Source organism: Cupressus sempervirens, chromosome 1, assembly GCF_028749045.1.
Source record: "Cupressus sempervirens isolate cs-2001-9-10 chromosome 1, ASM2874904v1, whole genome shotgun sequence".
NCBI classification, from domain to species: domain Eukaryota; kingdom Viridiplantae; phylum Streptophyta; class Pinopsida; order Cupressales; family Cupressaceae; genus Cupressus; species Cupressus sempervirens.
In genome coordinates, this window is record NC_143118.1 from 46,831,311 (window position 1) to 46,847,991 (window position 16,681).

The 16,681-nt window shown below is 30.0% G+C and overlaps 1 pseudogene; it reads left to right on the forward strand.

The window, feature by feature from the left end:
* The first annotated feature begins 3,149 nt into the window (after positions 1-3,149).
* On the forward strand, positions 3,150-4,850 carry LOC149576103 (UDP-glycosyltransferase 75C1-like; annotated as a pseudogene).
* The last annotated feature ends 11,831 nt before the right edge of the window (positions 4,851-16,681 follow it).

The following is a 16,681-nucleotide window of genomic DNA, read 5'->3' on the forward strand; positions in this document are numbered from 1 at the left end:
CTCGTCAAACTGATTTATGCCTTTGGATTCTCCTTCCTCTTAGTTTCCTAGAACATTTTACCCTTGCACCTTATTTGACAATTCAATTGATACCTCCCCCAAAGTATTCAAAATATTTATTTTTTTTAAAATTCAATTAGAGGATTTCCACAGTCTATTGTAGAATTCAGTAGCTTTGAAAATTTGACTTAATTTACATTTGCAGTAGACATAATTTAGCAGTCATGACAGTTCAATAACCAATAAAAAGAACAATCTCAATATCAAGTAAAATATTGTACCAATAAAATGTTGGACTGGCTCAAGTGTACTTGGCTTTGTATGGCTTTGCAGTTACTCCCAAGGTTGCAAATTTCTTCCTCAAACCGGTGGTTGCGATCTATCTTCGTTGTCCCACCTCTTTCTTGCAGCAGCAAATTGAATTTTAATTATCTACTAGTTTGATTGTGCTTGTGGATTTATCCTCAAAGTACTATAGTAACTACATCAACTATGACTCCAATGCTTTCAATATCAACATTCCATCAAATTCTCCTGGCTCTAACACTAATATGATGCACAACAGAAACTCAAACTCAATGAAAATAATATACAACAAGGAAAGTGAATGACAGTTTGGAACTTCACCACAAACACACAATTTATTTCATTTCCCCACACGATCAATCTATTTTCCAAGCTTGCAAACTTACAATATTTATATGAAACTATAGAACCTCCTAATCCACAAAATGTGGAACAATTTATTAACATTGCTAAATTCCTAGTTATCTAAAATTTAATCAAACTAAAATTAGGATAAAATTGTTCTCTGAGATTATCTTCTAGGATGCTAATCTTGGATGATAGTTATTTTTGCATCACTGCTCAACCTCAAATACCCTAAATCCTAATCCAGACTTTAATAAACTTTAAAAAGATTATATGTATGTAGGAATAGAAAAGTTCTCTTTAGTATAGTGACAAACCTACCTTCTTTCAATTGTCAATGTTACAATCAATAATCACCTCTTTTTCAAGATCGCTAGGAGTAAGTTGAACGGCTTAATTAGAACAAAAAAAAAGATCCCAAAAGGTTTGAAACAAAACAGAGTCCATCATTTAAATCTCTAAAACTTCACAAAATCTATTTGTATACCTCCATTTTATGAATGTATGGAAAAAGAATACAAAGAGGATTCAAATTTTAGGTTATCATGGGTGACACTCTAGTTCAACATTGAAATCCTACAAAACATGTTTTCAAATACATGAGCATTTTGAACATTGAAAAGACACCTTCTAAGAAATGTTTACCTAACATGGTATAGAGAGTAGATAAAAACATATCTAAAAGTAAGTCAATATTCCACAAACATCTTGTTATAAAACTTTTGACCTTTTACCTAATGCGGGAAAAATATGGATTTGAATTAGATGGTTGGATTATTAATAAGTGTTGTTATATTAGATATTTAGGTTCACATTGAAATTTGGTAAAAATGTTTTTTTTTTCAATTATTATAAGTTTTAAAAGACACTTTTAGAAAAGACAAAGACCACAAGAAATTTAAAAGTGTCAACAACATTGTAGTTCTCAAAATATTTGGAAGTCCAAAAAATTATAAAATCGCAAATTTAAGTAAGACTTTATATAAGACGCACTTCACTACAAAGCTTGAGCCAATCAAAACTTATACTGACAAAATTAACTAATATTAAAATAAAATATATTTTCAAGAAAACCTATTAAAAAAGAAAATATAAAAGAAGAGGCTTATATTTTGTTATAGATAGGCCTCTTCTTTTACATTTTCCATATTAAAAAAAAACCCCATTATAATGAAAATGAATAAGAAAATTCCTATATTTTATTAAGTGCAAAATGGAACAAATGATGAGCAAGGTACAACAATATCAATTCAAATTATTGAATGTAATGACAAAGATAATATTTAATTTTAATTTTAAGTATTTATATCTAATGAATTAGATTGATTATGTCCTATGCAAAGCTAGATTTTGATCAATATTACTAGGGTTTTGACTATAAGGTAACCAACAATATATTTTTTGTGCATTAATATTTAAAACATCTAATTGAATGTTACTGAATAAAAATAAAATATTCTTATCAATATCTTTTATTTTTTAAATACCTGCAACAGTATGGTTTATTAATATAAAAACAACATTTTCTAGGAGGGACAATTTTCATTACAGATGCAACTATTATTATTAAATATGCATTGATGACAATTTTATCACTTTGAAATTCTTAGACTATTTTTGAAGCATATTTGTTATATTCACAAAATCAAATACATCTATGACCATCAAATACACACATATGACAATTCTATGACTTAGGGAAAAAAATAGAATTTTTTTTTTTAACATATTTTTTCTACTATTGTATTGATGATCATTGAACAAACACATAGACCATTCTATCGCTTTGAAATTCTTAGACTATTTTTAAAGCATGTTGTTTCTATCCACCATTCTTAATGTGCTTATGACCGTCAAATACACACCAACCACCATCATATCAACTGATAATGTTTAGACTACTTTTGAAGCTATTTTTTTTTTCTATTCACTATTCATAATGTAGCTATGATCATCAAATACGCACAGGTTAGAAAACATAAATAGATTATTTCTAAAGTATGTTGTTCCTACTCACCATCAAATACATCAATACATACATACAATTTTTCCTACTCATGATGTATCTATGACCATCAAATACATACATACAATTTTCCCATCACTCGTGATATTTTAAATTTTTCTTAGAAATACACATGAAAAAATCAAACAAAATACGTTTAGATTAGATTTGGTGATTACAAACATGTGACATATATTTTATTGGTGCATTTATTACCAAACTCTACTACTAAATAATTTCTAATCAATTCTATTCAAAAGACTTTGTGTCAATAGACCTTTGATCCACTGATGAAGTCACAAGAAAATAATATTATTATTTTTTAATATTTGAACACCCACATACATATTATATATTTGTTAGAAAGAAAATGGTACTTATAATTATCTTTTTGACATTTTTTATATTTGAACATGTATAATATGGATGTAAGTGCCCCCACATACATATTATAAGTATATTCGTTGGAAAGAAATTGATACTAATAAATCTGACCATGCATAATATAAATTTTATAACAACATACACTTATATTTAATATAAAGAAACAAGTAGTGCCCGAAGAACACACCTCACAACCACTTACGCTCTGAAATCAACTCTCCGCCCTGGTAAACAAGCAAAAGATGGAGAATGAGGCTGAACGCAAAAGCAAAAGCTTCTTGGGGCACGTCGTAGTGGTGCCATACTGCACTGTTGGCCACACTAATCCCCTGCTTCAGTTCGCCAAGAATCTGTCTTCCAAGGGATTTCTGGTCCCCTTCGTAAGCCTGCATTTCGACCACGGTAGAATGTTGAAGGCCAGAGAGTACCTCCAAAGCCTCAGCCATGGCGGCCCTGGTCTTGTCCAGTTGGAGTCCATTCCCGATGAGATTCCTCCACACATCCCCCGCGACAACCACATCCACCCATTCCTCTTCCGCCACATGCACAGCACCATGACAGGTCACGGGCTCGAATCCTTCCTCCTCCGCCTCAACTGCTCCCCCTATCCAGTCTCCTGTGTCGTCTACGATTCCTTCCTCCCCTGGATCCCCAAAATCGTAGCCAGGCTCGGCATTCCCCACGCCATCTTCTGGACGCAATCGATCACAGTTTTCTCGCTCTATTACCATTTCAAAACCGGTCAGAATCTCAATTGAAATTCTCCGTTCCCAGATTTATGCCGATTCGCTCACTAATTGTGCTTCTTCTTCTTGTCCGTGTGTGTCTACAGTTGAGAGATGGGACGGGGAAACGAAGCTGCCGGAAACGTTCAATTTTCCGTCCCTGGGCGAGTTCGAAATTGGGGATTTACCAGGACCTTTTCACCGGGAGCAAGATCTGAGAGTCCGGAAAGTGCTCGATTTCTTCGGAGATCTCAAATCGGTGCTTGATTCTTTGGCAGCATAACTTCTGTTAACCCTGTTCGGATCAGGGAACTTTCAGAAGGACTCGAGGAAAAAAAAATTCCAAGCTTAATTCTTTCCTTAATGTGTGATGTTTAAGGGTGGACCCCTGCGGAGGCCTCATCACAGGGACAACATGATCTCAGTAGATTTGTGCCTCGTGGATTTATGGAGAGAATCGAAGAAAGGGGTTTGGAACTTTGGTGTTCGATTGGTGCGTTCAGCTGGAAGTACTCTCGCATCCTTCGGTGGAGGAGTTCATGAGTCATTGTGGGTGGACTCTACTGTGGATGCTCTCTGATCGGGGGTTCCCATGCTCACCTTGGAGGTCTGGACGGATCAGCTCACCAATGCCAAATGTGTGGTGGATGTTTGGAAAAGAGGGTGGAGAATGAAAAGGGAAGAAGATGGGGCTGTGTCGATGGGGGAGATTGAGAGATGCGTCAGATTGGCGATGGAGGAGGGGGGAGAATTTGCAGAGATGAGGAAGAAGAGCATCAAATGGAAGGAAATAGCAATGCGATCTATGATGCCCGGCGGTTCCTCTGATGCAAGCATTTCTCGCTTTGCTCGCGAGCTCACTAACAGTGCATCATAAAACAGGGGAGAGGTTCTGTCAGTTGACTCCCTCTATATGCTCATTTTCAGTACATAGAGTAAGCGTGCTTGATAAAGTATTTTTTTAATCACCAAAAAAAATGAGGTTGTCTTATCAAATATAATTAAGCTTACTTTATTTGATAACATAGTATGATGTTTTCCAAGTGGCTAATAAGATAAAATAATAAACAGCTACATGTCCAGTTTTAACCTCTTGATTTATCATCTTGAAATTCATGTTCATTTGTTATTAATGTTGTAAGCGACGGTGATGTTATCACATGACTAATGAAGTTTCTTTCTCAATGTGTAAGGATGGTGTTTGGTCATTGTTCGATGGTTTTATGTCATGTTCTAAAATGGGCGTCATCTTCAATGTCATCAGAATGCACCTTCTCATAGTGTATAGATAATACGTTTAGAGCGGGTGCATATATGTTGCCTTATAATCATTGACACAGGATGTGGGAGCATATATGTTGCCTCATAGCCATTGACATGAGGAGCAGGTGCATATATGTTGCCTCATAGCCATTGACTCTAAAATGTTGTAATGAGATGGTACAACATTTTTATTAGTTACATATGAAATGAATATGTTATAAGGGAACGGCTTAAACATCACACACTAAGCTTAATTCCTAGACCAAAAGTGTTAAATAGTCAAAGCTGACTTGTTTCTCCCAAGCTTAATTCTTCCCTTAGTGTGTGATGTTTAAGGGTACAAGTATATCATAAAAATAAAAAATAATATTGATACATATTGTTTCACTCATATTTTGATTTAAAAGTTGAGACATACAAAAAAAAATCTGATCCAAAATTGGTCCATATTGTTTTACTCATATGTTAACTAAATTTTATCCGACTTTTTAGAATTCACAAGGAAACCACTCACATTTTAAGATTGTGTTATAATAGTGAAAACACCATCACAAAATCATCTTCAACAAGAAAATGTCAAATAAAACTCTCTTCTTGAAAAAGCTACTTGACTTGGTACTACTGAAAAATATTAGCATGCTTAAAGGTGAAATCGTGTATTTTTTAAATTTATTCATAATGACAACCAAGAGTATTAGAGAAAAATCAATTAAAAATTATTGATCTTCTTTGATACTCTTAATAATTTGAAAAGATTGGTAAATTCAAAAATATAAACTATTTAGAAACTTACCCAATTTTAAATTTACAAAGAAATGATTTAATTTGAACTAACCATGATCAAGTTTGTACTCTTCCAACTCAATAGTGGTACAATTAAGCTCCAAATTTATAGTCTAGTGTAAGCACCAATGGAAACATGCCAAGTGACACCTATGAGTGTGCGAATAAATTTAATAAAAGATATCTAAAAATAGTCCCTCTAGATGCAAGAGGGCATAGTTTGATGTATCTCCTAGTATAGGAAAAAAGAAATGTGGGCCACGAGATCAATCTCATAAATATGTATTAACGTAGTGAATGCCTAGCTCATTTCCATTCATACCTTGATAGAAATAAACTTAACAAAATTATATAACCAAGTAATGTTATTAGGGTGAGATATTATTATTAAAAGGCAAGGAACTATTGTTTTCTTTTACACCCCCCCCCCCCCCCCCCCCAAATTATTTTTCCCTACCAAACATAAATCATATTGTAAAGTCTAAGAGAGAATATTTAAAAAATCTAAATATTATATGCTAATTCCAATTTTTTCATTGGTTGATATGAATTTCTTGGGGATTTTGAATATATTTCATTTAAGTTAAAAAGGAAAAAATCATCAAACATGAATCAAATGTCTCTGACAACTGCAAAGGAAAGAGATAGGAGTGAAATAAATGCTCCAAGTGCCCCGTATAGTGAAAATGATCAGATTTCTGACGGTGATGGAAATATCTTCTCTGTCAAAAGGCACTCTATTCGTCAATTTCATAATTGCTTTTAGTTTCCAAACTCGATACTTGCTCTTCTTTTTAGACGATAAATTAATGGTGACGGGAAATATTTTCTCTGTCTAATCTCAAGGTTCGTCAGTTTTGAAATAGCTCTAGGTTTTCAAAAAGATTTGCTCATTGTTTCAGATGGTAAATGATGGTGATGGGAAATATTTTCCCTATTAAAGCCTGATGTATTTTTCAGTTTAGAAATCACTTTAATCAGAGAATATATTCTATGTCGCAGTGCACACAGTATTTGTCAGTTCAAGAATGCGGGATATTTTGACTACAGATATATCTGTAGTTTCACTCAGTAAATGACGGTGACGGGGAATTTTTCTGTGAAAATGTATACTGAGAATTATAATATTCAATCCCGTATAATTCATAAATATGAAAAAAAAATTGACAAAATATGATTTTGTTTATAACCATGTGTAAAGTTCTAAATGTCTGTTTGTGCTCTATCACTGGCATAATACCATGTGTGCAACATCAAAAAGCTATAGATGTAAGTGATTTTTTTTTTAAATGAAAAACTTTTTCAGCTCTTCATATTTAACTGAAAATCTGTGAGTAAAGGAATGGTGAGATGTGTTCCATCCTAATTCAATGGCCAGCATCACAAAAACTTTGCGGAGAATTTTATGGCGTCGACAATGATTCAAAAGTTACCTTGGGGCCCCATCAGTAGAGAAAAATACAGTTTTGAGAAGAATATTTATTACTGGAAGGTTATATATATATATATATATATATATATATATATATATATATATATATATATTTACCTTGGGGCCCCATCAGTAGAGAAAAATACAGTTTTGAGAAAAATATTTATTACTGGAAGGTTATATATATATATATATATATATATATATATATATATATATATATATATATATATGTATGTATGTATGTATGTATGTATGTATGTATGTATGTATGTATGTATGTATGTATGTATGTATGTATGTATGTATGTATGTATGATTATTCAGATTTGTTTGCCTATTCCTGCCAAAATTTATGTTAGAGTTTTTTTGTCATTTCTAAATAAAGATTGCACTTTCTTGGTGTTAATATTATTAGCCACATCATTTACTTTGTCATTTGAGTTGTTTATCTTCCTTTTTCATGGGTTGATACCATTGATCGTCCTATCAAAGCCATTGATGCTTAAATTTTTTTTCTAATTCACAATAACATGCCATCTAAGAAATGTAGTATTCAAATAAGTGAATGGTAGAAGGTGTATAACTTCAACTTTCACATATTCAATCATTTTTTTGAGAGACATACACAGTGGTAGGATGTCTTTCAAGTGTAACAAGACTTTAATTTTCAATACATTTCTTATTACTAAGTTGGTAATTGGCTTTAAAAGATGACATAGTTTTAGCTCTCTAAATATAGAAAAAATATAAATATAAACAATGAATAATTTTTATTAATAATTTACGATTAAAATTCTAATATTTATTTTTTCATTAGTAGGTTCTCTTAATTTTTTAATATGATTTAAAGCTTTTTTTCCTCTTATGTTGATATAATCTTTATTAAAAAAATTAAAAGTTTGAAAAAAGTTATTTTTAAAAAATATATTTAATAAAAGTTGAAAAAAGAATTCTTTAGAGAATTGTTAAGAGAACAATATTTGAGATGTAATATGAATCTATAAAAATTATCATTCATCAATGGATTATGGTGATATTAATGGTAACAAGTTTGATGCAAAAACAATCACATTATCAAATGCATAAGTAGCTTCATAGGTAAAAGCTAGTAATCTTATAATTATAAGTTATTCAAGTTAATTTTTAAATTTAAGAGAAAAGAAAATTATTCAAAATTTAATTTAAAGAGTATGAGTCAAGCACAAGTTGGATTTGAGTTTTCTAAGTGGATTGTGCTCATAGTTGGAAGATTGATCTTATACTTCAAAAATAGTTCATACATGGAAGTGTTAAGATTAGATAGAATAATATATGTGCATAGATGGGTGCATACATATAAGTATAATAACTTATATCACTTATCAACTATATTTTTAAATATGTGTAAACATTTGGAAGTCATTTTCACAAAAACAACTTTTCTTGACCACGTTTTACTTGCAAATGACTTCCAAATGCCTACACATATTTAAAAATATAGTTGATAAGTGATATAAGTTATTATACTTATATGTATGCACCCATCTGTGCACATATATTATTCTATCTAATCTTAACACTTCCATGTATGAACTATTTTTTGAAGTATAAGATGCACACGTGAACACACACATATCCATAAGTTTAAATTTATAGTTAATGTAATGGGTAGGAGTCAAGCCCAAGTTGGGTTTGAGTTTTCTAAGGGGATTGTATTCATAGTTGGAAGATTGATCTTATGTTTGAAGAATGGTTCAATATATGGAAGTGTTAAGATAAAATAAAATAATAGATGTATTGGGATGAGTGTGTAGATACAAGCATAATAAATCATATCATTGATCAACTATATTTATAAATGTGTAGGCATTTGAAAGTCAGATGCAAGTCAAATGTAGTCAAGAAAAGTTGTTTCTCCATATTGGACACTATAGATCAGGTAAGTAGGTTTCTTCTTCAATCTTTAAGTTACACTAAGTTGAATATTGATATAGTTAATTTAATTTAAAATAATAACATTATAATTTAATATTCATTTATTAATTATTTATGTAAAAAGCATTTTAATTCACTATTTAAATATACTGAAATAATGTATTTTCTCCTGGGTATTTTATATTTGAAGCATTAAATTATATTAAATTTTACCACACTAATTCTAATTTATGAATATGTTTATGTGTATGTTTTTTATATGTACATACATATTTGAACAAAAAAAGGATGAAGAATTCAATAAATTAGTTTTTTTAGTATACTATACAAAGGTGTTAGATTTAAAAATTCAAAATTTAATGAACATATGCATTTACTGGGTCCATACTAGGAGCCACTCCTACTTAAATAATTATTATAGGTTTTTTTTCTGTGTTGGTCATGTTAGATTACAACCTCCCTACTTGAAGACAAATGGTGACTTTTTCCTTTTCAACCATAGGTTTATAATCATGTCTCTATCATGTGTTCATTTAGACTACTATTTACATCTTTATCAGATATTCCTATCATACAATATATACAACCTTTACCCTAGTCGTGTATCATAAAATATCTTACATCCACTTGCACTTATCTCAAACAAAAATTTCAACCATGGGATATGCATTCTATGTTATTAATGATATTGTGTTTTTAAAATTGTTCAAAATTTGTTTGCTATCTATGAGCTATAGGTTGACCGCTTTATAGACATTTACTCCACAATTTTATACTACCACAATAGTATTTAGTCATATAACATCTTCAAAATCACCCATGTGTCATATGTTATAAACTTATATCATCATAACATCTTCATAAACATCTATTGTAAATTAATTCTTTATTAACTCAACTGAAGTTAGGTTTTATATTCTAGGTTTGATCATCATCATAGCATCTTCATGAAGATCTATTTTAAATTAAGTCTTCATTAACTCAACTCAATGTAGGTTTTATCACCATCCATTTTGTTGTCATCCTTTGGTCTTGGCATTTTTTCATAAGCATTGATTTCTTCAAGAAAACATTATAGTATATGTCATTCTATTTTATAGATCATATGAGCTTCATAACTTTACAAATTATATAAAGAATATAACGTTTAGTTAGTTTTTTGAAGTGTGTTTAATAGATGTATTAACTTGACCTAGTGAGCCCATGCCTAGAATATTTTGTAGGATATTAATAGATAGATATAATGACATCACTATAAAAAAAATCTACATGTTTAAACAATATACCTAGGGCCTCTAACAATTTGATATTATTCAGGATGGGCAGAAGGAATAAATGGGAATCACTTATCAAGCTAGATGTGCAAGACATCCCAAATGAAGAAAATCATTTTTCAAGTTATGAACTTGAATGGACACCTATTGGAGTTAATAATAACCAACAAATAGACTTTTGCACTACTATCCCTCTTCATAGACTCCCTCACTTTGTGAAAAGTGAAGGTTTATTAGATGGTACAGAAATATCTTTTATACAAAAAAAACACAATGAACATATTTTGATAGAGCCTTCTGACCACACCACAAAGATATATATCAAGGTTTGTCTCTAGATTTAATAAATTAGTTATGTCACCCTTTTTAATAATGTCAATTAATAATTTTTTGTTTTACATGTATAAACAGTTATCATTGTGCTTTTGGGCCTCAAGATTATAGAAATCCAGATGAAAATAAGAATGTAAAAAGGAAAAGGAAACAAAGGTTTGTTCAAAAAAGGGGTTGCCAAGCCCACTTTCATGTTAAAGTTGTGTATGATAGACAAGATATTGTCATTATTACATATAATGAGTATATCCATCAAGATGATAGTGGTGAATTTTGTCATGGAAAGGATGACCCTTCTGGTGATCCAAGGAGTAGTGTTGCACCAAGATTATCAAGTGAGTACAAATCATATATAGAATCCCTATTACTTATGGGTGTGGGGATTGACACAATATGCGAACAACACTACTTAGATTTTGGTCACAAGAAGTTGATGAATAAGAGAGACACTTGTTTGTTGAGAAAAGATGTGTTGAATGCATGGAAAAGAGTGCATTCCCTACATTCACAAAAAAATGAAGATGAAGCAAAAAGTGTATGTTTGTGGCATGTGGAGGAGAAAGATAACTTCTTCTATTATAGAACATCAAATAATGTGGAAAAAATTCCATTTATCATAGGCATTCAAACACCATGGATGAGAGAAATGATGGTGAAACATTCACATGGATCTATCATTGCAATGGACTCCACATTTTCAACAAATAAATACAGTGTAAGTAAAACATTCTTAATTTTTATTTGTAAATTTTAATTTAATTGTGTCTAATATATATATATATATTTATTTATTTATTTATTTATTTATTTATTTATTTATTTATTTATTTATGTACAGTATGAATTATATATATTGCTTCTATTTGATGACCAAGAAGCTAGCATACATGTTGCACGGGTCATATTCTCAAGAAGTAAAATTGAGGATATAAATGAATGGCTAAGAGAGGTTTACAAAAGAGGGAAAACATATAAAGAAGATTGGCATGTCAATGCATTCATGACAAATGACACTTGTGCTAAGATTGAAGCAATCATGTTTTATCAGCCTTACTTTAGATTTGTAAGAGTGTAATTATTTGCTATTTCATTTGCAAAAATATCGATTTTCTAACAAGAATGTTTTTTTCATTTAAAATTCACTTTTGTTATAATGTCATTATTATTACTGACTTTATTATTGTAACTTGTAGATCAGCCTTTGATTACCGAGTACTTTTATGCATTTGGCATGTATGTAGAGCATGGTTGAAGAATGTGTATAGGTAAGTCAAATTTCAATTAAAGCATACAAAAAATTATATGCTTAAGCATCATATCCCGATATAATTTTTATAATCTAGGTTTGCAAGTAATAAAGATGTTGGAACAAAAATATTTAAAAGATTGGGTGAAATCATGTATGCAATGAGTGATAATGTAGACATGTATCATCAGTCATTTGATAAAAGAATTCATAAAGGAGTTTAAAGAAGAGAAGACATTTATTGAGTACTTTTAGAAAATTTGGTGTCAAAATGAGAGACACATTGTAAGTCAATCAAAATGTTATTATATTTATATGCATTTATATCTTTTAATTTGTATGTAGTGTAAGCTTAGACATTATATGTTTTTGCGTAGAGATGTGAGCAAAAAAAAATTGAAGTTTCTCTCATGCGAACTAAGAAACTAATGCAACTATAGAGTCATACCATTTTCATATTAAGAGTCACTATTTAAGTGATCTTTTTAAGAAATGCACAAGGAGAATGGATTGGCTTATTCATATGCTTCTCTACAAAGTAGAGCCATACTATAAAAATAAAAACTATCTACAGAACATCTAGATTCTTGACTAACTTCAAAAAGGAAAGATAAATTTTATCTAATTGCTTTAGAGAGATCAAAAGCAATAGCTAATACAGATTGCTATCCTCGTGATCTTCTTCCTAATACATATAAGGTAAGAAGTCAAACTAATCCAACAAAATGGTACCTCATTAGGAAATTTAGATTAGATTTACATGTATGTGATTGTCAGTTTGCAAAAAGAGGAAATATGTGCAAACACGTGCAGAAAATTTTAGATTGTCTAAAGAGAAGCAAAATAAACCAACAAGATCAAGTTGGTGGTAAGTTTCATTTTTTATTTAAGCTTAATAGTTATTTTTAATTATTATTATGTATTTTTCAAAACTAACTAAATTAATTATATCAAATTAAAGATGGTGTTACTACATTGGTTGAAGAAAATGATGGAGTTGGAGGGAGTTCTTGTCATGAAATTGGTACCATTGGTAATGTTAATATTCTTACAATTAAATATTGAATAATTTTATATTTCTAAAAATTGACTAATTATTATTTTATTTAAATAGATGGTGGCATACATCTAGAAGATCCAAATGTGGTTGGAGTTGTCATTTCCAAAGCTCAAAGAACTGGTAGTTTTAAAAATATATATAATGAAGCATTAGAAGTTTTTAAAAAAAAATTAACTTAGTCATTTTTATTTCTATTATGGATTGTTGAAAATCATCTAATACTTCCAACAATGACTTTCTAGATTCAATTGACTAAACTATTTTTATTAAATTGTAGATAATGTTACTATATTGGTTGATGATAGTGATGAAGTTAGATGGAGTTCTTGTCATGAAAGGGTGTCATTGGTAATGTTAATTTTTCCTTACAATAAGGTATTAAATAATTATGTGTTTCTAAAATTAACTAACTATTATCCAATTATAGATGGTTCTACGCATCCAGAAGATTAAGATGTGCTTGGGGTTGTCATTGCCAAAGCTCAAAGTACTGGTAATCTTCAAAACCATCATTTTATAATGAAGCATTAGAATTTCTAAAATGTTTTTGTAAATTAATCATTGTTATTTCAATAACAGATGGTTGGAAATCATCTAATACTTCCAATGATGACTTTCTAGATTCAGTTGACTACATAACTGCATTGCTTCAAACTTTACCAACTAGAGAAGATGATAAAATCATGTTTAGTCAATGTATTGGAAGATTTTAAAAAGATATGCATGCAATGTTTTCTTCATCTTCCAAATTCAAATCAATACCTGGCTTAAAAGAAATTATCTATGAGATGATTATCACCATGGTTTAGTCCAAGTAAAATGCGTACACACCATTTTACTCATCAAAGCTTAATTTCATAACTCAAAACTCAAATGAAAGAGCTAAGGAACATGAAACCTTTCAATTCCCCTCTATAGGATTTAGAAAGAAAAAGAAAAAGAAGGCCATCAATCAATCAGGCCTAACAATACAATAGGAAAGTGATGTTATCAAGCAGAAAGGTAAGTACATTTATTCAAAATCACTTTAGTAATTTATATAAGAAAATATATATATATATATATATATATATATATATATATATATATATATATATATATATATATATATATATATATATATATATATGATAAACATATGTCATTTTGTAGGTCTGAATTATCAAGAAAGTAGTCGATGATGTCGATTACCTTTCTCCATTGATTTGAACCAAATGGTTACAGGTGAAATACAAGTTGTATATGGTAATTATTTTTAGTGATTATTATATTTCTTTGAAATGAACTAACTTAATTTTATTATATTACAATTGATGTTACACCATTAGTTGATGAAGATGAAGTTAGAGTGAGTTTTTTTCATGAAAATGGAATCCAAACTAGAAATGGTAATGAAATTACAAAATAAAAATAAATAAATTTTGATTCTTTTGTTTGTATATTCATTTTATATGATTTAATGTATTAAGCATGTAATATTGTTGCAATGTTAGATGGTGGACAAGAACTCAAGAAGATATCTCACCCAAGACAACAACAATGGACATAATGCAAGTTACAAAGGGTAATAAAATAATGAAATCCATTTTCATAGATTTTGTGCCATTAATGCATACATTAAGTTTTGAGTCTTTGAATGTGAATGTTATTGCAATTTTAAATGATAACAACCCCCAAGACCATGTGTTCCGCTTTTCTCTTGATCTCAACCAAGCAATAACAATAAGAGACAGAGTTAAAAGTGGAGATGGTAAGGAAATTTTGTATTCAAATATAATCCATTCCATGAGTTTAATTTAGAAATTAATTTTGTAATGAACACAATTTATCTGCAGGTGGTGTTGATGATATTTATATGGAGGATCATGACCAACATATTTTTGGATAATCACATGTTGATGATATATATAGATATATAGAAGATCACGGTCAACACATTTGTGGATGGGGTAGAAGCAAGGAGTTGGCTCTCAATTCCATGGAAGTCTGTGGATTAAAATTGTGCTCTTTTAGAAATGGGTACCCATTTTAGGCTTGGGCACCCAATCCGAAATTTAAAAAATGGGCACCCATTTTTTTAAAATTGGGTACCCATTTTTGAAAACATAAAAAATTTGTATTTTTTAGAAACAACTATCCGTTTTTGAAAAGTAAAAAATAGGTACCCATTTTTTCAATTTTTGAAAAAAGACCTGTTTCTAAAAAATTAAAATTTTGTTTTTTGGGGGGGATTTTATACACCGATTTGACTTTTTCAAAACTGGTACCATTTTTTGAATTTCAAATAATGGATGCCTATTTCTTACAACATTGGGTGAGATTTTTTTCTCCTACCTTGGATTTTGGTTCGAGATAGGCTTGGTGAGACCAAGCCTATGCCTTGACCTCTCAAGATTTGGCTAAGGCATTGAACTGACAAATTCACGTCTTGCCATAATTTTTAGAGAGTCTTCCTGATCAAATTTTTTTATGAAACAAAAACTCATTAGAGCTCTCAATGTCTAATTTTAGAAATATAAATTTTATGGTGCTATGATTTTATTTACTATTTTTGCAATATCTTTTAATGAAAGGTGGTACCTAAATGTAAAATAGTGAAGTTCACTAAAACTTTAATAACTTTTTTGTTTTATAGTTTTTCTTCAATTAATGTATATATCATCAATATACATACAATTCTTTTGAGGTTAAAAAAATTTGAAAAAACTGAAATTTTGATCAAATTATGGTGTCTATACATGAGAGGTTTTAAAATTTACCTTTATAGCCAATTAATAATTAATAATAATAAATTATTCAACAAAAAATTAAGGAAAAATATTGTTATCAATATTAGGCATATTAGGTAACTCCCTTTTAAAATATTTACAAAAACTCATTTATTTGTGTCAAATTATGGTGTTCGTACACAAGTGTGGTATGGTCCTGAAACAGACATTTTGAAAAAGTGGTTTTTAAAGATCCATACCAAATACAAAATATATCATATGGGTACACAAATAAATAACATATTCAAAAACTAGATTCTGAACACTAAAAATTTTATTTCTAAAATGTTTTTACATTCAATCTCTAAATGCCTCAAATTTTGACATCAATTGACAAGAAATTTCAAAAATAGAAAAAACATTTCCACTTTTTGCCCAAAAGTGAGACCTAACTTCTTGCACCTACTCGATAATATTGGGTAAGTACACAAAGTTGTGGTGCCAAAAACATGACACAAAAAACAAAAAAAATTAATTCTAAAAGTGTGCATGTGCTTGGGCTTGTGTAGCCCAAGCCAAAGCGCATGCATGCTTTTTAAAATCCCAAGTTTAATATATGGGCTACAAACCCGCGGCCCATTTCATTTGTTTTTCTTGTTGCATTCTTTCTCCTCAATAGCACGCAAGAAGGTTGTAAAAATTGAAGAATTTTCTCGCCCACCTCCTCAAAATGCCTCCTCATCACCGAAGATCAAGATTGGGATCATGTAGTATGTTTTCTACTCTTGTTTTTGCATTGTTTCATAAGTTTATGTATTATTTTGTAAGTTTTTACATTGTTTTGTAGATTTTTTTAGTTTTTCTTTAAATTTATTTATTTATTTAGAATGCAATTGGTTT